The following is a 27,055-nucleotide window of genomic DNA, read 5'->3' on the forward strand; positions in this document are numbered from 1 at the left end:
CATAAAAATAATAAATAATTTGGTATTTTATATTTTTAATAATAATTATGATTTTAATTATTAAACTATAGCTTTAGTAAGTTTGTAAATATTATTACATTTATATATAATTGGATTTATTGTATAGTTAAATATATAATACATTAACTAAATAATAAAAGTGATACAAAGTTTATATACTTAGTTAAATTATTTCAAATTATATAAATTAATAATATATTATTTATTTAAGCGTACATTGTTGACTAAAAATTACTATTCAGTCAATATTTAATTGTATATAACAACCCTTAATACATATAGTCAGACATGTAACCCTAGGGTTAATTCAGTAATTTAGAAGTCGAAAAGTGAGGGTTGTTACAAGTACCGAGTCTGTTCAAGTCATTAACATGTTTTTCTAATTTGTTTGAGTTGTTAATTGATTGTGACTATGTTTTTGCATGATATAAGACTGAATATGCATGTTTAGGTGATAATATGTGATTTTTGAAGATAGCGAATATGTTCTTGGCATTATACCGAGTATGCTATTTGGTACTTTCAAAATTTGAGATTTTCAACTTGATAAATCTTGCATGCTTTATTTAAGTCTTTGGTATGAAAACTCAAGCTTATTTGGTTACAGAATCTCAAGTTTTCATGACTACCGAATCTGCTTGATTTGTACTTAAAATTGATTAAGTGTTGTTCTGATTCTTTGTGTTATATAATTGACTTTGCATGATGATTTTGTACTGTGATGAATATCATATGAATGTCATGTTTGTCAATTACTTGTTCATATTTGGAATAAATAATTTTTATAACTTAGAAAAACCATAAAAATTATAAAACTAGAAAAATACAAAGGATTTCAAAGGCAAATAAGAATAGAGATATGTGCTTTATGTTAAATATCTTGTGGTCTTCTATTTCTTATTTATACAGCTAAATGGCGAACAATCACTTCATCAACTCTGAAACCAATATTCCTTGCAATTACTGGACTGCAATACTAGAGAGGCATACACTATGGCCTGCTCTAAGCTCAACTGTCAGTGTACCTGTGACAGATCTGGAGCTACTCAATAGAACCATTAGGTTTGTGGAAGTTACACAACCTACTGCTGCAAACCCAGAGGGTACACAAGCTCAATTTGAGTTTGAGCTAAGAGGAGTTCAAAGGATGAGGAGTATCACTAAGGCTGATTTTAGGAGGATCTTTAGACTTCCTCTTGTACAGAATGCTCCTGATTTCCCTGCTACTCAGTAGATGATGTCATCAATCTTTGATCTTGGTTATGTTGGAGCAAACAATGTTCCACCGGCTAAGTTTCAGAAGAAATACCTGCACTCAAGGTGGTATGTGATCTTCTCAATCATCAACAGATGCTTACTGATGACCAGAAGTGGATCCGACAGCTTAATTATGCCAATGCTGAGATTGTTCTACTCTTTCACAAGAGTAGAGACTCCTGATTATGCAGAACTATTACGGGATTTGGTTCAGGCTCAAGTTGATAAGCCAAGGGGTTCATACATCCTTATGAAAGGTTTTTCTGTATCTTTATCCATGATGCTATCACTGCTTGCAGAAATGAAAATATATTTGTCCCAGGTACACATGGATTACAGTTGAAAAGATTTGGGGAGCTGAAGATGAATACCCCAATGGTATCTGACAATCAATTCACTGCGCCGATTCTAAATTAGCTTGTGGGGCTAGCTGCACCCCAAGACGTTCGAATGCGTTCTTATTTTGAGGCTGTAGAAATACCTCTTCCGAACCCAGCACAACAAGAACAAGTTGAACCCGCTGTGGTTCCAGCCCCAGAGATTGTAGAGGAACCTGTAGTACAACCACCCAGGCCATCTAATCCTACACTTAGGGTGAACCTCAAACATTCTATGGCAGCACACCAAGCTTAACCCGTGAGGATCAGGGAGCCTAGTTCACCTAGGATTAAACCAACCCTTTCTACAACACCTGAAGTGAGCAGTGACACTGATTCTTCCGCAACTGAGTCATCTCCTGAACATTCTCCTAAGAGAACTCGATTTATGCCCGATGAGATGATTCAGACTCCGCCAACCCAACGAGTAACTAAATCTAGGACTTCGACACCTATCGTCCGCCAAACAGTTACTCCAACCGTTGGTGATACGGATCAGGACCTAGAGCCATTTAGGTCATCCTCACCCATCTCCGTATCACATCCAATAATAACTATAAGCCCTACGCTAAATGAAGCGCAAGCTTCGGTAGGCAAGAGAGCTAAAAGCAAGGATGGTAAAAAGACCACTAAGCCCATCCAATCTAAACAGGACTTAATAATAAATCTTACACAGCAAGATGCTTCGGCATCTAAGGAAGTAAAGTCTTCCTCTGCAGTAAAGTCTGCGTTGACTCAATCGATTGAGGAAACTCAATCATTGAAGTCCAGAACAGCCGAAGGGGAGTCGAAAATTCTTGAAAAGGCACCCTACGTATCAGCTGGAAATCCTCCTATGCCTCAACGTACAACAAGGTCTCGAGGTCCATCTTATCTTGATGAGGGAGATCTGCCGCGTCCCATGGAAACGAGTCAACATGACAATCCTTCGGGATATTTATCAGACTTCCAGCAGACTGATCCCTTGGTTCATGAACATGATCCATTGGTTCAAACCACTTCTCTTTTAGATTCTGAATCTCAGGGTCTGGAGGAAGAGTCGTTAACTGAAAGAGATATACCACCTCATGGTATATCAATGATTTCAGGAGTCGGAGATAGCAATATCTCTGCGAGATCAAAACCGACGGGTAGTTCTACTACTTTGTCAGAGTCCCATGAGACTAAAGTTATGGAGGCGGATGCTTCGAAAGAAACTTCGCCGGCGACAACTCCGATTGTTGCCCAACCTCCATCAGAAGGGGATATCACGAATCTTACTAGTAGTATGTACAACCCTACATATAAGTATAATACCGCACATATATCCTTACCTGCCCTCACGGTAAATCAAACACTTCTATCGACATCGCCTTCAACAGTTGCTGCTGATGTTGATGTTGTTCGTGGTTACACCGTTGCTTCACCAACTGGGTTACCTTCTCGGATTTCAAATAGATATGGATTGCAATATCTCTCTGACAATGAGGTGGAGGAACTATATCTTGCTGAATTTGTAAAACAAACTGATCTTGATGAAGTTCGCGAGACTATGATGATTTATCTTGAGCAAGCAAGGATAGTATATCCTTTATCTCCATGCAAGTCACCTGGACCAATTCACATGCCTGATCATGATGATTTCGATCCCGACAAGCTTCATGAGGGGGAGAATAGACAAGTTAGTTATCGGTCCAGTGGTTTTCAAAGATCAACGTATGAAGCTGGTACATCTAGTCAACATAAGGATCAAGATGTTGTTGATATATCTGATTCTGAAAGCGATGAAATTGAGGAAATTCAGTGTGAAACTTTTCTAGATGAATCGGAAGGTCAAAGAGAGGGTGACTCAGGGATGCTTATGATTATGGATTCAGCTGATCAAGTAGAGAATAAGTCAGCTCAAGAGGACAATCAAAACTTCGATAATATTGAAGATATTTTGAAGGGGTCGTCGAGTGTCGCCAATGAATTCAATGATCATCAATTTGTTAAATTGTCATCTCCAACTGATTAATTTGGGATACACTTTGAGAAGGAGATTTTCTCTAATTGCAAGGAAGATACTACGACTCCTCCTGATCTGAATGTTCCATTTCAAATTGTAGAGATTATTCTTGAGCGTGATGCTGATTTCCAATTAAGTGAGGAAGAAGAGAAGATGATTCTTCATTCACCATTCATTGAACAACAAGCGTATAGAATCTATGGTGATTCTGATCTCGTCCTTTCTGCATGAATGAGTGTTCTGGGTGCATGGAAATATCGTAAGAAACCAAAATATCTCAAAGCTTATCTGAGTGTTCGTGAAAAATAGAAATTGAAGAATGAAGAGAAACTTCAAGTTCAGCGAAATTCAGAGATCAAAAGCATAAATAAGATCTTGATGATTAACAAGAATGGAGTGAAGATGCCATTGTTTCAGGTAAAAAGAATGGATGATGAAGATTATCAATTCTCTGAAGCAGATTTTGATAGCTTGAAGATGGACGACATTATTTTCATTTACAACTACTTGATTAACTTGAATGAATCTGCAATAATTTATCATGCTACTGCGATGAAGGCAGTCTACAGATTTATTCTTGACTCGATGAGATGGATGTCCATTCACGATTTTCAAATGAGGTTAGAATATGGACATAAAAAGCTCGGAATCAAACTGCCAAATCAAGTAATCGAAGAGCTAAGATATATGTCCTTACTTGAAGTAAGTGACTGTCCTTATGGGTTTATGTTTGTCAATTCTCACTATACAAAGATCTTCATCAGAGTCTCAGATTTCAGAAGATATTCAGACGAAACGTTGATGTATGCTTTCAAATATTTGAGATGGAGACTGATCAATAACTGCTATTCAACTGAAGATAATGAGATTGTCAAAAACATTCTCACAAGATTGAAAAGTCGTCTAATGACAAGAGTGAACATATGAAGATATGAGAATCTCAAGGGATTTAAATCCAAAGTTCATTTCAGAGGAACAAAGTTCCTTTAGATATTTTAAATAGGATTATATTGTAAAGTTCACATTTAACACTAATGGGGAGATTGTTAGGACCCCGAAGTTGTATAGTGTTAATGTGAAATACGCTTAATTGATGGTTCCTTAGAAAAGGGATATATAAGGAACCTAAGTAGTCCTAATTAGATAGCCATTGCATCGTAACTGAGTTCTAAAAGCTGTGGAATGTAAATCTTGTTAATTCTCTCTAATACCGAATCTCCTTCACACTTACCGAATCTCATTCTAACTTGTCTTTTCTTCTAATCTCAACATGATCTGACCTATCATACTTGTTTAGAAAAAAGTAATTCACGATTCAAGGTTCAATACGGTGGTCTAGATTCTGGAACCCAAATCCCATTTATATAACATTTGAATCAAGTATTTGCAAGAATCATGGCTGGTGAATCAGTGAAGGACATGAAAAAAAGCTTGCAAAACTGGAAAAGTTTGAAGGTGTTGATTTTAGGAGATGGCAGAAAAAGATGAAGTTCTTGTTGACAACTTTGAAGGTTTCTTATGTTCTTTCAACCCTTATGCCCGAAGAGGTGGAGAATGAAACTTTGGATCAAACCCGGAGGAGGAACAAGTGGGATAATGATAACTTCATTTGTCTTGGCCACATCTTGAATGACATGTTTATGCTAAATATCAAAAATATTACTATTGCCATGAATTCTGCTTGTATGGTTAGTTCTAATTCTAAATATTTCTGTTTTTGGCATGTGATGTGTGCGAGGTGGTGTATAAAATAGTTATATTTTTACAAGGAAAACTATTAAATACGATACATTTTTACACAAGTTATTTATTTATTTATAGAGTGGATATACTTAAACCTTGCTACAACATTTATAGGCAGTGTACCTAATCGTACAGTAGTGTAGTTTTTAGTAAGTCCGGTTCGTTCCACAGGGATCTTAGCCAAGTTTAACGCTATATTAGTTTTTACTTATAATTGTAAAAATACAAAAATATATAAATAATATTATTATTATAAAAGGGGGATTTTACCGTTTAATGACCGATTTGTCGATTTTAAAACTTTAGTCGCAGTTAAAACCTAACGTAAGATATTAAAAATAAATATAACTTAATTTAAAGCGTAAAATAAATAACGATAATGAAATTGTAATAAATAAAAGTGCGATAAAATAAAATTGCGATAATTAAAAAGTACGATAATTAAAAGCGCAATTAAATAAAATGACAGTAAATAAAAGTGCGATAATTAAAAGTGCAATTAAATAGGAAATAAAGAAATTATGCTTATTTAAACTTCTGTAATCATGATGTTTGACGTGTTGATTTTAATTTGTTACCATGGGTTAATTGTCCTTTGTCCTGGATTATTTAATATGTCCGTCTGGTTTTTGTCCATAACAGTCCATCAGTCATAAATATAAAGTGCGAGTGTCCTCGTCAAATTATCCTTATATCCAAAGTCAAATACTCCAACTAATTGGGGACTTAAACTGTAACAAGGTCTTAATACTTTGTTTAATAATTACACCAGGATATCGACTGCGTGTAACCCAAGGTTTTAATACTTTTTTAACAATTACGCCAAGTGTCCTTGTACATAATTTACCCTTGTTTTAATAAGTCCATTGACTATTAATCCATTCCCGTGTCCGGTTAAATGAACAATTATTAGTACTCATAAATATCCCGCCCATCGTGTCCGATCAAGTGTATATGGTTATTTATAGGTACGTCCAAATGTAAATCTTTATATTAAATTAACAAACTATCATTTAATTAAACAAATATAAAGCCCATTAATAGCCCATAGTTTAATTTCCACCAGTATCGTTCTTTTGTCCAAACCCCAATTATGGTACAAAGCCCAATTACCCCGTCTTAATATTTTAGCCCAACATCACGATTACTTCGGCTTAAATAAGCATAATAATAACTTAGCTACGAGACATTAATTTAAAAAACTTGAACATAACTTACAATGATTAAAAATAGCGTAGCGTTACACGGAAAGAATTTCGACTTACACCCTTACAACATTCGCTAACATACCCTTATTATTAGAATTTAAAATTAAAATTAAAATTAAAATATAATATATATATATATATATATATATATATATATATATATATATATATATATATATATATATATATATATATATATATATATATATATATATATATATATATATATATACGTGAGAGAGATAGAGAAAAAGATATATTAAAACTGGCCAAAACACGCGAAATTTATAGATGTGGCCTGACTTCTGGGGCCATGCGATCGCATGGCTTTTGTTCTTCTAGGCCATGCGATCGCATGGCCAGCTGGGAGAGTTCACATGACTTTATTTTCTTTCTTGTCGACGGTTTTTAATAATAATATAATATATAAATAATTTATAGAATTATTTAAATATTATATTATATTCGTGTGCATAGTTGACTTGTAATTTTTAGACCGTTGAGTCGAGCGTTGAGAGTTGACTCTGGTCCCGATTTTGGATTTTCGAACGTCCTTGCGTACAATTTAATATCTTCTATTTTGCGTTTTGTGTTTTGCGTCTTGTACTCTTGTAATTTTGAGATGTTTCTCATCAATAACTTGAACCTCTTTAATTGTACTTTGTACTTTTGAGCTTTTTGGTCGTTTGTGTTTTCAATTCGTCGAATCTGTCTTTTGTCTTCACCTTTTATTATTTAAACGAATATCACTTGTGAATAGAACAATTGCAACTAAAAGCTTGTCTTTCTTGAAGGATAATGCTATGAAATATATCTTCGTGTTTAGCATTATCAAATATTCTCACACTTGAGTGTTTCTTGTCCTCAAGCAATATAGTCTTGAAATAAATATATACTAGAATCACTTCTTTATTCTTCACACTTTGTACATCAGTGATTTCTATACGGCGGTATGAACAATGGTAGTAACGATGTGGTTTACAGTCCCACATGACTATAAAAATTTAGATCCTTTAGGAAATTGGATCTTTATGAAAACATTTGATCTTTTAAAAATCTAGATTTTACCCTAGATAAGTTTTCCGGAATAACCCGTCACCGGTGCTTGCAAATTGTTTTGGTGAGTTTAGTGGGATTCAGATTTGAAAATTTTAGCTCAAAACTTGCTGTTTTATGTCACCCACTTGCTAACCTTGTATTGGAAAAGCAACACGTCCAGTATACTTGCTCCGTATATTACCTTTCGGTAAAATACCGTCCGGTTGTAAAGGAAAGCATTGGACAAGCAACTGTTAGGGCAATGTCCCCTGACATGCTTTTAATTATGGTCTATAACGTGTCGGATGCAATTACTATCCTTTGTAGGAGCAATAGTAAAGATCACCCTATAATTTTTTGGTCTGGCACAAGGTCCTGTCTTCGACCATGCTATGCAACCACCGTTCTTACGGTTGACACCCGATTTGGTTCAGATGACCTAATGAATTCCAGGTGAATTCCTAGGATTTTATGTTCAATGGTAATGAATGCATTAAAAATGGGTTTTTCAGAAAACAAATTGGTTTGTAATTTTGATCAAAATATTTTCTCGTTCAAGCTCGAGTTTAGATATCATCGAATTCCATGAGTTTGAATTCTAAATCTTTAAAAGTCAACCTCAAGGATTGAGTAATATCAGTCTTAAAAGCTGATTTTTGATCTTTTAAGGAGATTATCCTTTCTGGGGATCTGATTCATTAGTCTTATCAAGCTAATTTTCACGGCACCCTCCCCATTTTACAAGACAGATCCTCTCATGGTTACGATAAGTCTGACCACTTGGCGACCCTGTTTGATGCTGAGGTCCGTGGATTTCCAGCTGATTTTCGAGAAAACTTTTCAAGGTTTTTCGTAGACTCTACAACTGGTCTGGACGACAACTTCATGACCTAAATCAAGAAGTGCGTTTCTTTTTCGGAAGACTTTACTTCCTTTTAATGATGGAATTGATTCATCGTGTAGATCCATCTTTCTTTCAAATATATTACAGTTTTTCGGGTAAAACAGTTATTTTTGTCCAAAACAAAAGTATCTTCAATTATTTGTACAAAAATATGTGATATATGTTTTAAATAACTTGGTAAATTTTTCCCACACTTGGCTTTTATTTTCCTTTCTTCGCCTTTTTATTGTCCTTTCTTCGCATTTTAAATGAATTCTAACATTTTGGTTTGTTTCTCAATTTATGTCCTTTCCGAGGTAACAATAATTTCGGTATTAACACCTAGTTTAACCGATCATAAATATGTATAAACATAATTTTGAATTCATTTATTTGAAAAATTTTGAAAATTTTTCCAAGAATTGGGTAGTCAGTATATAAGACTAGGGCTGTTCTTTATTATCAGAGAGCACTATATTCTAATATAACTACTGCGTTACTAGTATTTTTAATGGTAACCAAGTGTATAAGTCAAAAAATTTAAAAAAAAAATTTAAAATCCAAAAGAATTTGAATTTAACCCCTTCCCACACTTAAGATCTTGCAATGCCCTCATTTGCAAGAAATCAGTAACAATTTAAATTATTGAGGGTGATTAGCGTAGAAAAATGATTAAATTTTACCAAAGTTTCCAAACATATTGGCGTTTGTTTGTTGAATGATAAATGGTGCACATCATTTGTTCATTCCGTCTTGTTGTTACATCACATTTGTTTTTCGTTTTGTCGTCAAAATCAGTAGCTTTTGCTGAACTTAATGCCAGTGAAAATGCGCTGTTTTACCCTGTTGTGTACATGAAATAAAATTCATACAATACAAATATTAACATGCATGGTAATTTGAAATGGGACTTAAAATCCCACTTTCAAATCAAATATGAAATATTAGTACAAAAAATAAAAATATTAAACATTACAATAAAAGTATCAAAATATAATGTATTTAAACATAAATAAATAGAAATAATAAAAATGATAAAAATCATAGAAATCACCAACAGGAACTATATCAATCTGGATAGGGGTTTCAGTTCATGTCGTCTTCCGGGTTCCATGGTTGGTGATAGGTGTACTAGTAAGCCTGGTTAGGGTCGTAGAGAGTATATGGAGGTCTCATCTCGGGCTGGTGTTGAGGATAGTAAGCGGGTCGGGTCGGTACGTAGTGATCCTGAGGTGACAGCCAGCTCATGATTTGACGCTGATGATAGTCCCATCTATCATGTTGTCGTTGCCTGGAATGCTTGTAATCATTTCGGTCTTGCCACTGCTCCATCCGACTAAATCTCTCCTCGTTTGTCATTCCTACCTCATCTACACGCTGGTAGACGTCAGTCATAGCCTCCCTAATGGCATCCCTAATGTCATCTGCTTCCTCCATTTCCTCATCTGAACCTCTCTCTACCTGAGGATGATTACCAACATATGGTATTGCCTGATTGCGTCTACTTTTCAATACCTTAGCACCCTGATAGACCCTCAATCCTAAAGGCTCAACCTATTCCCTACAATCTAAAAGTGGACCCCCTTAATCCCTATCTACACCCAAATACTCTCCAATGAGAGTAACAAAAATACCTCCTCCTATTATTCCCTCTTCCTGTATTCCTTCTACCATCTTAGACAAATAAAAACCAACACATTAAGGGATATTAACAAAGCCTCTTGGGTCTCGAATACACTTTAGGTAAAATAAATCATGTAAAGTCATTTTCTCCTTATTGTGACCTCTCTGTGTAATCGAGTTAGCCAAAAATCTATGAATTATACGAAGCTCGGCTTTGTTAATATGTAAGTAGGAGTGTTTTCCTCCTAGCGTAAAAATATTATAATCTGACATACACCTCCAGACGGCGTTTGCGTCAAAATTCCTATCTACCCTTTCACCACGATAAATCAAATTCATACAATCGGGTAGTAGTAATTCACCAGGAGTATATATCTGCAAAGCCCTGGCCATGTCCAGCGTGTACATCCTGTACATCCTACGGCCAAGTATAAATCTATGAAAACTTCTATCATCTAACCTATCTACATCTGCATTTAAGGCTATAGTACTCATAAGCTCAATACACCATTCTTTATATACAGGTCTACGAATGGTGAATAAACGTTCCCAATCGTGAAAAGAAGAGCTGCCATACCTTTGGATCAAATGCTGTCTAACTGAGTTAGCAAGTTGGACCCTTTCCAAAGGCTCCCAATCGATTACCCTCAGCACTTCTACATTTTTTGGTATCAGTTTGAATTTGTTACTTTGATATGTTGGATAATCTCTCCAGCTTCTATCGAATCTCAGATTAGGATGCAACGTGTGTTCAGGAATCGTTGGGTATTCTACTAGCGGATGCATCAGAAATACTATGAAGGCATCAACAAATTGTAGCGGATCATAATAAGGTACGTGTTGATCAGGTTGATGTTGTGGTTCCTGTTATTGTTCTTGTTGAAAAATCCGAACCTAGGCATGATTATAGCGGATTGTAGGACGAAATTTGGTGAATTTTGGTGAAAAATTGATGAAATTTGGGTGATATGTGTGTGTTTTTTCGTATATGTGTGTGTGTGTTGTGTGGAGACAGAGAAGCTCGACTGATATTTGATCCTGGCCAGATTTTCAGTTCCATGCTATCGCATGGCTCTAAAGGCCAAATCCTATGCGATCGAATGGGGTCCGAGTTTTTTTTTTTTTTTTATAAAAACCTTATACTAATAAAACATAAATTAATAAAATTTTAAAATTTTGTTTCTTTTTAGGAGTGAGGGTGTTTCAGATCGTTGTCCGAGTCCGTTCCTCGAAAAAAATTTAAAATTTATCAATTCAAAGCGCGGTTTTAAAAGTAAAGATTTTTGGGTTTTTAATGTTTTTGGCTTACTTTAATTTAATAAGATTAAAAATAATGATAATAAAAGTTCTCGTCCCTTCCTTGGGTAGAGCAATTTCGGTTCAATGACCTAGTTTTCAACTCACAACGAATTTTAAAAATCATATTTTTATCTTAGTGAAATAAAGTAAATTTTTGTTTTTAAATTCACACCAAACTTAAATTTAAAATGCATAAAATTAAAAATTAAAAATTTTAAAAATTCACACCAAATTTATATTATAATTTTATTTTTATACATACAAACTTATATTAAAAACATAAATTTTTCAAATACTTACAAACTTAAATATATTGATTTAAAAAGTTTACAATAATAATTTAATATTAATATATTAATTTTAAAAACAAAGTAAAAATAAAAATTAAAAATCTTTTTGATCTTTTATCCCACTTTAATCAATCAAATATTATCAAAAATATACGCCCCTCTTTTCGGTAAAGTAATTTCGGCTATATTACCTAGTTTTACTCCTGACGAATTTCTGAAATATTTTGGGTTGATTTATTAAAGATATTTATACCTTAAGAATAAACGGTAAATTTCGCAGTGATGTAATAAATTTTTGCATGATATCAATAATTTCGGTTACGCATACCTAATTTTATTGAATACCAATTTAATACTTTATAGCGAACGATTTAGCGTTTATTATCAAAAGGTTAAAAGCAATAAAATAAAAATAAAAACTGTACATACTTACCTGTGAGATAGAATTCTCAGTGACCTGCTTTAGCCCACTCATAAGATAGTCGGACTAATTGGTTTTCCATAGCTACATAGGCATAACCTCGAGCATTCAACGATTTTTCTTCGAAACATATGAACGGTCCTTCTCTACATAAAGTAACGAACTCGGTATTGGAATATGTCTGATTCGTCGAGCATTTTCCTTCGTGTGACCATTTTCCGCATTTTGTGACATCTTTCAAGGTGTCGTTCTCTTCTTTTCGATGCGGATTTTGATTTTCCTTTACCAAAATGTAACTTATTATGATCGTTCCTGAGTTCTTTTCTTACTCCGTCCAATTTGGCTCTTATTACTGATACCAGGTCACTCGGGAGTGTGTCATTATTACGTTTAGTGATCAAAGCATGTAGCATTAGACCATGGTTTAGTTCACAGGAATTCTTCCTCTCGTAAAACCTAAAAAAAATAAAAATTCAGAATGGGGGGAGAAGAGTAGTTCTTTAGGGTCTGCTAGGGAAAGACCATTCGGATTCCATTCTCGGGAACTACACGAAAATAGAATATCTAACTCTAATAGAAATACATATTACCCTAAAAAGATTCGAACCTTCCCACACTTAGTTAGCTGTGATGTCGAAATTGTGATTAACTTCATCTTCAACTTCCATTGGATTATCTATGTAATGTTTAACTCTGTGACCATTAACTTTAAATTCAATCCCATTTGAATTTATTAATTCAACTGTTTCGTACAGAAAAACTCTTTTGACTATGAATAGTCCAGACCATCTTGATTTCAATTTTCTAGGAAATAGCTTGAATCGTGAATTGAAAAGAAGAACTATGTCTCCTTCTTTAAATTCTTTTGAACTTCCGATTCTTTTATCAAGCCATTTCTTCGTTCTTTCCTTATAGATTAACGAATTTTTGTATGCTTCATGTCTCAATTATTCTAATTCGTTTAATTGACTTAACCGTAGACGTCCGGCTTCATGTAAGTCAAGATTACATGTCTTCAAAGCCCAAAATGCTTTATGTTCAATTTCTACTGGAAGATGACATGCTTTTCCGTAAACGAGTCTAAAAGGTGTGGTTCCAATTGGAGTTTTGTAGGCTGTTCTAAAAGTCCAGAGTACATCCTCCAATTTCATGGACCATTCCTTCGGATTTGATCCTACGGTTTTCTCTAAAATGCGTTTTAATGCTCGGTTGGTATTTTCAGCTTGTCCACTTGTTTGTGGATGATAAGCGGTTGAGATTTTATGAGTTACTCCATATCTTTTAAGAACTTTCTCAAGTTGATTATTACAAAAATGAGTACCCCGATAACTTATTAAAGCTTTCGGTGTTCCAAAAAGACATTTTAAAAAGTTAACTACAACTCATGCATCGTTAGTTGGGAGAGCTTGTGCTTCCGCCCATTTAGATACATAATCAATGGCAACAAGAATGTAGAGATTATTATGAGATTTTGGAAATGGACCCATAAAGTCAATACCCCAAATGTCAAATACTTCACATACTTGAATGACATTTTGTGGCATTTCATCACGTTGACTTATTTTTCCGGCCCTTTGACATGCATCACAGGATTTGCAAAGAAGGTGTGCGTCTTTGAAAATTATAGGCCAATAGAATCCAGCGTCGTAAACTTTTCTTGCTGTGACCTGAGGCCCATAATGCCCTCCTGTTGGTCCTGTGTGACAATGGTTTAAGATTTTACTAGCTTCATCCCCGAATACACATCGGCGTAGTATTCCATCGGGATAACTTTTAAACAAATGTGGATCTTCCCAGAAATAGTGTTTTATATCACTAAAGAATTTCTTTCATTTTTGGTACGACAATCCTTTTTCAAGGAATCCACATACTAAGTAATTCGCATAATCTGCAAACCATGGAATTTCACTATAATCTATCTTCAATAGATATTCATCAGGAAAGTTGTCTTGTATGGCCGATTCATTTAGAACTTCTAATTCGGGATTTTCAAGACGAGAAAGATGATCAGCTGCGAGATTTCCTGCTGCCTTTTTGTCTTGGATTTCAATATCGAACTCTTGTAAGAGTAAGATCTAACGGATTAATCTTGGTTTAGCATCTTTTTTTGAAAATAGGTATCTAAGAGCAGAATGGTCGGTATAGACCACCGTTTTAGCTAGAACGAGATATGAACGAAATTTGTCAAAAGCAAAGACAATAGCAAGGAGTTCTTTTTCAGTAGTTGTGTAATTCGTTTGTGCTCCTTGTAACGTCTTACTAGCATAATAAATAGATTAAAATCGTTTTTCAATCCTTTGACCTAAAACGGCTCCCATTGCAAAATCACTTACATCGCACATAAGTTCAAACGGTAGATTCCAATTTGGAGTTATCATGATCGGCGCATTAGTAAGTTTTTCTTTAAGAATATTAAAATATTTGATGTATTCATCTGAAAAGATGAATAGAGCATCCTTTTCTAGGAGTTTATTAATAGGAGTGGCAATTTTAGAAAAATCTTTTATAAAACGTCGGTAAAAACTGGCATGCCCTAGAAAACACCTAACTCCTCTAACATTGGTGGGATGTGGAAGTTTAGCAATTACGTCTACTTTAGCTCTATCCACTTTAATTCCTTCCTGTGAAATCTTATGACCAAGAACGATGCCTTCTTTAATCATGAAATGGCATTTCTCCCAATTAATTACTAGATTTGATTGTTCGCATCTAATAAGCATTCGTTCAAGATTAACTAGAAATGTTTCAAAAGTATCACCGAAGACTGAAAAGTCATCCATGAAAACTTCCATGCATTCTTCTATCATGTCGTGAAAAATCGCCATCATGCACCTTTGAAAGGTTACAGGGGCGTTGCAAAGTCTAAATGGCATGCATTTATAAGCAAAAGTACCATAAGGGCACGTGAACGTAGTTTTCTCTTGGTCCTCGGGTGCTATTGGAATTTGAAAATATGCGGAAAAACCATCAAGAAAACAACAGTAACTATTTCCGGCTAATCTTTCCAACATTTGATCAATGAAAGGTAAGGGAAAGTGATCTTTTCTGGTGGCGTCATTTAATTTTCTATAATCAATACAAACACGCCATCCTGTTACAGTCCTAGTAGGAATAAGCTCATTTTTTCATTTGTGATGACAGCCATGCCACCCTTCTTAGGCACTCATTGAACTGGGCTTACCCATGGACTATAAGAGATTGGATAAATTAAACCTGCATCAAGCAGTTTAATAATTTCTTTCTTAACAACATCTTGCATATTCGGATTTAGTCTTCGTTGGCGTTGCACATACGTTTTATGACCTTCTTCCATAAGGATTTTATGTGTACAATACGAAGGACTTATTCCTTTAATATCATGAATCTTCCATGAAATAGCTGGTTTATGAGCTTTTAGCACAGAAATGAGTTGTGATTTTTCATTTTTAGTAAGAGAAGACGATATTATTACAGGTAATTCAGATTCACCATGTAAATAAGCGTATTCCAAATGATTTGAAAGTGGCTTTAACTCTAATGTCGGTGGTTCTTCTATCGATGATTTATATCAATATATGTCTTCCTCTTTTAGCATTTGAATTTCTTCTGTTGTTGGTTCATATCCATTAGCCATAAGTATAGCTAATATTTCAGTTTCATCAATTGGTTCAGTTCCTTCTCCTAAAGAACATTCTCCTATTCCTTGTAATTCTGGAAATTCTTCTAATAATTCTACATGTGAATCTATAGTTTAAATATAATAACATGTATCATCTGCAGATTGCGGTTGTTGCATGGCTCTATCAACAGAAAAGGTAACATTCTCGTCCTCTATACTTAGGGTCAGTTTCTTACCAAACACATCTATTATTGTTTTATCCGTGTTTAAGAATGGTCTTCCTAATATGAGAGGAACTCGAGAATCTTCTTCCATGTCTAGAATAACAAAATCTACTGGAAATACTAAAGTACCAACTTTAACTAGCATGTTCTCCATTATCCCTCTAAGATATTTTACTGATCTATCTGCCAGTTGTATGCTTATTCGTGTTGGTTTCAATTCTCCAAGGTCTAGTTTAGCGTATAGTGAATACAGCATTAGATTTATACTAGCACCTAAGTCTGCAAATGCTTCTAGTGAACTAAGACTACCCAGAAAACATGGAATTGTGAAACTTCCTAGATCTGGTAATTTTTCTGGTATCTTATTCAACAGCATTGCAGAACAATTGGCATCCATAGTAACAGCCGAGAGTTCTTCCATTTTCTTTCTATTTGTGATTAGATCTTTCAGAAATTTAGCATATCTAGGCATTCCTGAAATTACATCAATGAAAGGAAGATTTACATTTATCTGTTTAAACATATCCAAGAATTTGAATTGCTCGGCTTCAAGTCTTTCTTTTCTCATTTTACTCGGGTAAGGAAGTGGTGGTTGGTATGGTTTAACATAAGGTTTAGCCTTAACTGTGTTATCTTCATTAACCTTTTCAACTACCGGTTCTGTTTCCTTATCTTGCTCAGATTGTGGTTCTTGTGGAGTAGGAATAGAGTCATCGGAAATTACAGGTATTTCAGGTGGTTTAAGTGTAATACCACTTCTTGTGGTAATAGCTTTAGCTGTTTCATTCCGGGGGTTAGCATTTGTATCACTAGGTAGACTTCCCGATTTTCTTTCACCTATTAACCTTGCTAGGTTACTTATTTCTTGTTCCAAATTTTGAATAGAAGCTTGTTGATTTCTAAATGCTTGAGCATTTTGTTCATTGGTTTGTTTCTGAGATGTGAAAAACTGCGTTTGAGATTCAACTAGCTTCGACATCATATCTTCTAAATTTGGCTTTTTATCATCGGTTTGTGGTGGTTTGTTTTGAAAATTAGGTCTTTGCTGATTGTAAGTATTATTGGATACTTGTTGATTGCTAGGACCTTGTTGGTTGTTGTATGGAACATTTCGGTTATAATTCTGATTTTGATTGTAGATTGGTCTTGGAGGTTGATAATTATTCTGATAATTATTTCCAGGCCTTTGGTTTATGTACGAAGCATTCTCTCTTTGTTCCATTGTTTGTTCAATACTGAGACAATCTTTTGTCAAATGTGGTCCTCCACACTGCTCACAACTAATTCGTATTGAGTGTATATCCTTAGTCATCTTTTCCATTCGTCTCTTGACAGCATCTATCTTTGCGGAAATGGAATCTAAGTCATGGCTAGAATCGGCTCTAGCTTCTTTAGATGATCTAACGATATCTTTTTCTTGGTGCCACTCATGTGAGTGGGAAGCAGTGTTATCAATAATTTTGTAAGCGTCAGTTGCGGTTTTCTTCATAATGGAACCACCAGCTGCTATATCGATGTCTTTCCTTGTAGTGATGTCGCATCCTTGGTAGAATATTTGTACTATTTGACAAGTGTCTAAACCATGTTGCGGACATCCTCTTAATAACTTTTCAAATCTGGTCCACGCCTCATATAGAGTTTCATTTGGCTTTTGTGTGAACGTAACAATTTTTCCTTGAAGTCTCACGGCTTTAGATGCTGGAAAGAATTGTTTAAGAAATTTTTCAACTAAAACATCCCATGTATCAATCGCCCCTTCAGGTAACGATTCTAACCAATCTTTGGCTTCTCCCTTTAAAGTCCAGGGAAATAACATGAGATATATCTGTTCATCTTCCACTTCTCTGATTTTGAATAAAGTACAGATCCTATTAAAAGTACGAAGATGTTCGTTTGGATCTTTCTTTGACGCACCACTAAATTGGCATTGATTAGTTACCATGTGTAGGATTTGTCCTTTGATTTCATAATCTGGCGCATTAATGTCAGGTTGAGTAATTGCGTGACCTTGGCCAGTGCGTTTAGCTCACATTCGGTCTTCCATACTTAGAGGTTCCAGATTTTCCATGATTGAATTTGTTGAATCTGAATCACTAAGGGATTCTGATTTAATGGGTTGTTCCTCAACAATCTCTGTTTGAATGATTGGTGGTTCCAGAGGAAAGATTAATGGTTCAGGATCTCTGAATTGTCCCTGAATATCCTCCAGATTCTCAATTGTGAGGTCGGGTTCAAAAAATGGATTATCAAAAATTTGAATTGGAATACTTGGTCGACTTGATGACGATTCTAAAGAAAAATCAACGGCGACAATATTTGCTAGATGTCTTGATCTGGTTACAGGTGGTGAACGTACAAAAGGTGGTGAACGTTTTGCTCGGTGCATTCACTGAATATCCTATTAGTTATAAAAGATAAAAATTATATAAGTTATCAAATTAATAGACTTTTCTTATTTTGCCCACGTTTTGATTAGCCAATAGATGTAGCAGGTAGCCAGGACCCTTTAAATCGGAAGCCCACAACTCGCCATTAACAAATCCAACTATCACTACGAATCGGAAAATTTTGGATGTCTATCAATTTAACCACTTAAAATAATTTTTCGTTGAAATTTAAAGAAATTTAGAGAAGAAATAGAAAAAAATCTAAGTCCTAAAAACTAGAGTGTCGAGAAATAAGAAAGAAAAAGAGCGCGTCGGAACACGTCGAAAAATAAAAGGTCGAAAAAAATAATAGGCGTCCAAAAATAAAAATAAGAAAGTAGCGCGTCGAAACTTAAAAAGGAACTAAAAACTAAGAATTAAAAGTTGCGTCTAAAAATATTAAAGCTTACAAGAAATTCTATATCCAAAACGGCAAAAACTTAAAAAGGTACTAAAATATAAAAACGGCGTCGCAAAATTCTAAAGCACCTAAATCTTAGTCTAAAGAAAAAGTACTTAAGGAATTTTACGACAAAGCCTAAGAATCTAGAAATAAAAATAACTATGGCAAAAACTATGACTTAAAACTAAATACGAGCGAAAAATACAAATACGCTAAAACAAATAAAAAGAAACAAAATACTAAAATAAACTTAAAGTTGTAAAAAGTACAATTTTTATAAAAAATATTATTTTTATATTATTTATTTTATAAAACTATTAATTTTTATATATTAATAAAACTAATTAAACTAAAAATAAAAATTAATAATAAAAACTAAACTAATTAACTAAAAACTAAACCCTAATTAGGGTTTTAATAATAATAATAATAATAATATACTCCGTAATTATTGCTGTAATCAGGTCAACTTCGGCGTGTCAGAACAGGCCATGCGATCGCATGGTCTTCACGTTATATATGCATGCGGTCGCATGGAGTAGGGTTTCGGGCTAGAGTTGGGCTGCTACAGTACCAGGCCGTTTGATTTTTTTTTATATTTTTTTCTGTTTTAAAATATATAGAATATTTATATAGAGTAAATAAAAACTTAATTGTTAAAAATTAAAAATAAAAATAGAAAAATTTATAATTTTATATATTTTTATCAATCTCTTAAAAATATATATTTTGTTTTTCTTTTTATATTTTTATATTTTTAATATTTAAAACGTATATTTTTTTATACAAAGAACTTAATAAAAAACTTTTTTTTTATATATAGCGTTTCGCTTCTAGCGTTTAAGCAAGTCCCCGGCAGCGGCGCCAAAAATACTTGATGTGTGCGAGGTGGTGTATAAAATAGTTATATTTTTACAAGGAAAAACTATTAAATACGATACATTTTTACACAAGTTATTTATTTATTTATATGGTGGATATACTTAAACCTTGCTACAACACTTATAGGCAGTGTACCTAATCGTACAGTAGTGTAGTTTTTAGTAAGTCCGGTTCGTTCCACAGGGATCTTAGCCAAGTTTAACGCTATTTAGTTTTAACTTATAATTGTAAAAATACAAAAATATATAAATAATATTATTATTATAAAAAGTAGATTTTACCGTTTAATGACCGGTTTGTCGATTTTAAAACTTTTGTCGCAGTTAAAACCTAATGTAAAATATTAAAAATAAATATAACTTAATTTAAAGCGTAAAATAAATAACGATAATGAAATTGCAATAAATAAAAGTGCGATAAAATAAAATTGCGATACTTAAAAGCGCAATTAAATAAAATAACAGTAAATAAAAGTGTGATAATTAAAAGTGCAATTAAATACGAAATAAAGAAATTATGCTTATTTAAACTTCCTTAATCATGATGTTTGACGTGTTGATTTTAATTTGTTACCATGGGTTAATTGTCCTTTGTCCTGTATTATTTAATATGTCCGTCTGATTTTTGTCCATAACAGTCCATCAGTCATAAATATAAAGTGTGAGTGTCCTCGTCAAATTATCCTTATATCCGAAGTCAAATACTCCAACTAATTGTGGACTTAAACTGTAACAAGGTTTTAATACTTTGTTTAATAATTACACCAGGATTTCGACTGCGTGTAACCCAAGGTTTTAATAATTTGTTAACAATTACGCCAAGTGTCCTTGTACATAATTCACCGCTGTTTTAATAAGTCCATTGACTATTAATCCATTCCCGTGTCCGGTTAAATGAACGATTATTAGTACTCATAAATATCCCGCCCATCGTGTCCGATCAAGTGTATATGGTTATTTATAGGTACTTCCAATTGTAAATCTTTATATTAAATTAACAAACTATCATTTAATTAAACAAATATAAAGCCCATTAATAGCCCATAGTTTAATTTCCACCAGTGTCGTTCTTTTGTCCAAACCCCAATTATGGTACAAAGCCCAATTACCTCGTCTTAATATTTTAGCCCAACATCACGATTACTTCAGCTTAAATAAGCATAATAATAACTTAGCTACGAGACATTAATTTAAAAAGGTTGAACATAACTTACAATGATTAAAAATAGCGTAGCGTTACACGGACAGAATTTCGACATACACCCTTACAACATTCGCTAACATACCCTTATTATTAGAATTTAAAATTAAAATTAAAACTAAAATATAATATATATATATATATAAGTGAGAGAGATAGAGATAGAGAAAAAGATATATTAAAACTGGCCAAAACACGTGAAATTTATAGATGTGGCCTGACTTCTGGGGCCATGCGATCGCATGGCTTTTGTTCTTTCAGGCCATGCGATCGCATGGCCAGCTGGGAGAGTTCACATGACTTTGTTTTCTTTCTTGCCGACAGTTTTTAATAATAATATAATATATAAATAATTTATAGAATTATTTAAATATTATATTATATTCGTGTGCATAGTTGACTTGTAATTTTTAGTCCGTTGCGTCGAGCGTTGAGAGTTGACTCTGGTCCCGGTTCCGGATTTTCGAACGTCCTTGCGTACAATTTAATATCTTGTATTTTGCGTTTTGCGTCTTGTACTCTTGTAATTTTGAGACGTTTCTCATCAATAATTTGAACCTCTTTGATTGTACTTTGTACTTTTGAGCTTTTTGGTCGTTTGCGTCTTCAATTCGTCGAATCTGTCTTTTGTCTTCACCTTTTATTATTTAAATGAATATCACTTGTGAATAGAACAATTGCAACTAAAAGCTTGTCTTTCTTGAGGGATAATGCTATGAAATATATGTTCGTTTTTAGCATTATCAGCATGCTCGTTTGGGACATGTGAATTATAAAAGATTGCATGAAATGTCCAAGGAAGACTTGATACCAAGTTTTGATTTGAACTTTGAAAAGTGAAAAACTTGTATCTTGACTAAAATTATTAGGAAACCATTCAAGGATGTAAACAGGACTTCTTTGTCTTTAGAACTAATTCATAGTGATCTATGTGATTTCCATGCTAGACCTTCCATGGTACAAGAAGTATATGATCACATTTATAGATGATGTGTCTAGGTATTGCTATGTATATCTTTCGCATACTAAAGATGAAGCATTACACAAGTTCAAAATCTAAAAAATGGAAGTAGAATTACAACAGAATGGTTTAATTAAGACTTTGCGTACCGATAGAGGTGGTGAATACTATGATCCTAGTTATTTCCAATCAATAGGTGTAATTCACCAAACCACAGCTCCTTATACACCACAACAAAATGGTGTAGCTGAAAGGAAGAATAGGTCTCTTAGAAAAATAATTAATTCCATGTTATCCTATTCGGTTTTGAGTGAAGGGTTTTGGGGTGAAGCCATGTTAACAGCTTGTAATATTTTGAATATGGTTCCCAACAAAAAAGGAAAAACCACACCTTATGAACTTTGGTATAAAAGGTTACCTAACTTGCATTATTTGCATGTTTGGGATTGTCAGGCGATTGTAAGATTATCGGAACCTGAAAGGAAAACTTTAGGTGAAAAAGGTATTGTTTGTATATTTATTGGATATGCAGAGCATTCCAAGGCTTATAGGTTCTAGGTTATTGAACCTAATGACTCGGTGTCGGTTAATTCCATCATAGAGTCTAGAGATGCTATCTTTGATGAAATCTCGGTTTACATCAATACCAAGACCAAAGAATGTGGTGCATATGCCTTTTTCAAATGATTGTAACAACCCCAAATCCGTTTACCAAAAACGAAGCACATTTTTATTTTATTTTAGGTCCCAATATCCCGGTAATAATACATAACATTTTCAACTCTGTTTTAACCGAAAACATAATGTCTTAACGTTACGTTTAACAACTTAATATAACCCTTGGTACACAAATGACACATTAAAAAATCATTTGTAACAATGACCCAATCACACAAAATACGGGTTAATACTCGATAACCCAACCCAATACCAAGAGCATAATCCCGGAGACTACCAAATCCCCAATCCGCATCCAAATCTACGAAAGCAACCCCATCGATGTAGTGACCCGAACTTTTCCATGTTATATATATATATATATATATATATATATATATATATATATATATATATATATATATATATATATATATATATATATATATATATATATATATATATATATATATAGTTGTTGTTTACATGATTAAGTGTTTCCAACATGTTAAGCAATCAAACTTGTTAAGACTTGATTAATTGAAATAGGTTTCATATAGACAATTGACCACCCAAGTTGATCGGTGATTCACGAACGTTAAAACTTGTAAAAACTATATGATGACATATATATGGTTATATATATATATAGTTAACATGATATTATGATAAGTAAACATATCATTAAGTATATTAATAATGAACTACATATGTAAAAACAAGACTACTAACTTAATGATTTTGAAACGAGACATATATGTAACGATTATCGTTGTAACGACATTAAATGTATATATATCATATTAAGAGATATTCGTACATCATAATATCATGATAATATAATAATTTAAAATATCATTTGATATTATAAACATTGGGTTAACAACATTTAACAAGATCGTTAACCTAAAGGTTTCAAAACAACACTTACATGTAACGACTAACGATGACTTAACGACTCAGTTAAAATGTATATACATGTAGTGTTTTAATATGTATTCATAAACTTTTGAAAGACTTCAAGACACTTATCAAAATACTTCTACTTAACAAAAATGCTTACAATTACATCCTCGTTCAGTTTCATCAACAATTCTACTCGTATGCACCCGTATTCGTACTCGTACAATACATAGCTTTTAGATGTATGTACTATTGGTATATACACTCCAATGATCAGCTCTTAGCAGCCCATTTCAGTCACCTAACACATGTGGGAACCATCATTTGGCAACTAGCATGAAATATCTCATAAAATTACAAAAATATGAGTAATCATTCATGACTTATTTACATGAAAACAAAATTACATATCCTTTATATCTAATCCCTACACCAACGACCAAAAACACCTACAAACACTTTCATTCTTCAATTTTCTTCATCTAATTGATCTCTCTCAAGTTCTAACTTCAAGTTCTAAGTGTTCTTCATAAATTCTACAAGTTCTAGTTTCATAAAATCAAGAATACTTCCAAGTTTGCTAGCTTACTTCCAATCTTGTAGAGTGATCATCCAACCTCAAGAAATCTTTCTTATTTACAGTAAGATATATTTCTAATAAAAGGTAATACTCATATTCAAACTTTGATTCAATTTCTATAACTACAACAATCTTATTTCGAGTGAAAATCTTACTTGAACTGTTTTCGTGTCATGATTCTGCTTCAAGAACTTTCAAGCCATCCAAGGATCCTTTGAAGCTAGATCCATTTTTCTCATTTCCAGTAGCTTTATCCAGAAAACTTGAGGTAGTAATGATGTTCATAACATCATTCGATTCATATATATAAAGCTATCTTATTCGAAGGTTTAAACTTGTAATCACTAGAACATAGTTTAGTTAATTCTAAACTTGTTCGCAAACAAAAGTTAATCCTTCTAACTTGACTTTTAAAATCAACTAAACACATGTTCTATATCTATATGATATGCTAACTTAATGATTTAAAACCTGGAAAGACGAAAAACATCGTAAAACCGGATTTACGCCGTCGTAGTAACACCGCGGGCTATTTTGGGTTAGTTAATTAAAAACTATGATAAACTTTGATTTAAAAGTTGTTCTTCTGGAAAAATGATTTTTCTTATGAACATGAAACTATATCCAAAAATCATAGTTAAACTCAAAGTGAAAGTATGTTTTTCAAAATGGTCATCAAGATGTCGTTCTTTCGACGGAAATGACTACCTCTTTCAAAAACGACTTGTAACTTGTATTTTCAACTATAAACTTATACTTTTTCTGTTTAGATTCATAAATTTAAGTTCAATACGAAATCGTGGCCACTGGAATCACTCAAAACGGATTAGAAACAAAGAAATGGCTAGTAAAACAAGATTGATAAAAACTACTCATTTTACCTACGTGAAAGTTAGTAGTAAATCTATTCCAACCATAACCTAATCAACTTATATTGTATATTATGTAATCTTGAGATACCATAGACACGTATACAATGTTTCGACCTATCATGTCGACCCATCTATATATATATATTGCGGAATAACCATAGACACCCTATATGTGAATGTTGGAGTTAGCTATACAGGGTTGAGGTTGATTCCAAAATATATATATATAGTTTGAGTTGTGATCAATACTGAGATACGTATACACTGGGTCATGGATTGATTCAAGATAATATTTATCGATTTATTTCTGTACATCTAACTATGGACAACTAGTTGTAGGTTACTAACGAGGACAGCTGACTTAATAAACTTAAAACATCAAAATGTATTAAAAGTTTTGTAAATATATTTTGAACATACTTTGATATATATGTATATATTGTTATAGGTTTGTGAATCAACTAGTGGCCAAGTCTTACTTCCCGACGAAGTAAAAATCTGTGAAAGTGAGTTATAGTCCTACTTTTAAAATCTAATATTTTTGGGATGAGAATAGATGCAGGTTTTATAAATGATTTACAAAATAAACACAAGTACGTGAAACTACATTCTATGGTTGAATTATCGAAATCGAATATGCCCCTTTTTATTAAGTCTGGTAATCTAAGAATTAGGGAACAGACACCCTAATTGACGCGAATCCTAAAGATAGATTTATTGGGCCTAACAAACCCCATCCATAGTACCGGATGCTTTAGTACTTCGAAATTTATATCATATCCGAAGGGTGTCCCGGAATGATGGGGATATTCTTATATATGCATCTTGTTAATGTTGGTTACTAGGTGTTCACCATATGAATGATTTTTATCTTTATATATGGGATGTGTATTGAAATATGAAATCTTGTGGTCTATTGTTACGATTTGATATATATATATAGGTTAAACCTATAACTCACCAACATTTTTGTTGACGTTTAAAGCATGTTTATTCTCAGGTGAATACTAAGAGCTTCCGCTGTCGCATACTTAAATAAGGACAAGATTTGGAGTCCATGCTTGCATGATATTGGGTAAAAACTGCATTCAAGAAACTTATTTCGTTGTAACATATTTGTATTGTAAACCATTATGTAATAGTCGTGTGTAAACAAGATATTTTAGATTATCATTATTTGATAATCTACATAAAGCTTTTTAAACCTTTATTGATGAAATAAAGGTTAAGGTTTGTTTTAAAATGAATGCAGTCTTTGAAAAACATCTCATATAGAGGTCAAAACCTCGCAACGAAATCAATTAATATGGAACATTTTTAATCAATAAGAACGGGACATTTCAGTTGGTATCCGAGCGTTGGTCTTAGAGAACCAGAAAAATTTGCATTAGTGTGTCTTATCGAGTTTGTTAGGATGCATTAGTGAGTCTGGACTTCGGCCGTGTTTTCTTTAAAAATGATTGCTTAACATTTTTGTTGGAAACTATATATTATTAACATGTAAATATTATGTGATATATTAATCTCTTAACCTGTTTGATATTATGTGATAGATGTCTACCTCTAGAATAAGTCCCATTGACTCACCTAATAATAATGAAGAGTTAAATGTAAATTGGAATAATTCGTGGACTGATTCACAAGTTCCCGAAGAGGAACCGGAAGAAGAGTCGGAACCAGAAGAAGAATCGGAACCGGAAGAAGAAATAGAACTAGTGGGGGAAATAATAATACGGTTAAGTAGAAGAAAATCCTCAACCAACCGACCAAAGTTAATTATGGTCAACGGTGTTTCCGCCAAGGAAGCAAAATATTGGGAGGATTACCAATTCACCGATGAATCGGATCCCGACGAGGATTCCGATGATGTTATAGAAATTACTCCAACTGAATTTAAAAAGGTAAAAGAGAACAATAAGGGAAAGGGCATAAAAATAGAGAAATCTAATTCCAACCCCGATGAACTTTATATGTATCGTCAACACCCGTATTTCTTAAGTTGTAACAATAACCCGGGAACCTATAAACCACCAGGTTTTTCTAGACCAATGTGGAAAACGACGGCTCGTATTAGGGGAACATCATATATCCCTAAAAACTTAGCAAAAAGAACCAAGTTCGAAAAAGAAGAAACGAGTGAGTCGGAATAAGATAGTTGTATTTATGCGGTGTAATATATGTAATATAGTGTGCTTATGCTTT

This window comes from Rutidosis leptorrhynchoides, chromosome 1, assembly GCF_046630445.1.
Source record: "Rutidosis leptorrhynchoides isolate AG116_Rl617_1_P2 chromosome 1, CSIRO_AGI_Rlap_v1, whole genome shotgun sequence".
NCBI classification, from domain to species: domain Eukaryota; kingdom Viridiplantae; phylum Streptophyta; class Magnoliopsida; order Asterales; family Asteraceae; genus Rutidosis; species Rutidosis leptorrhynchoides.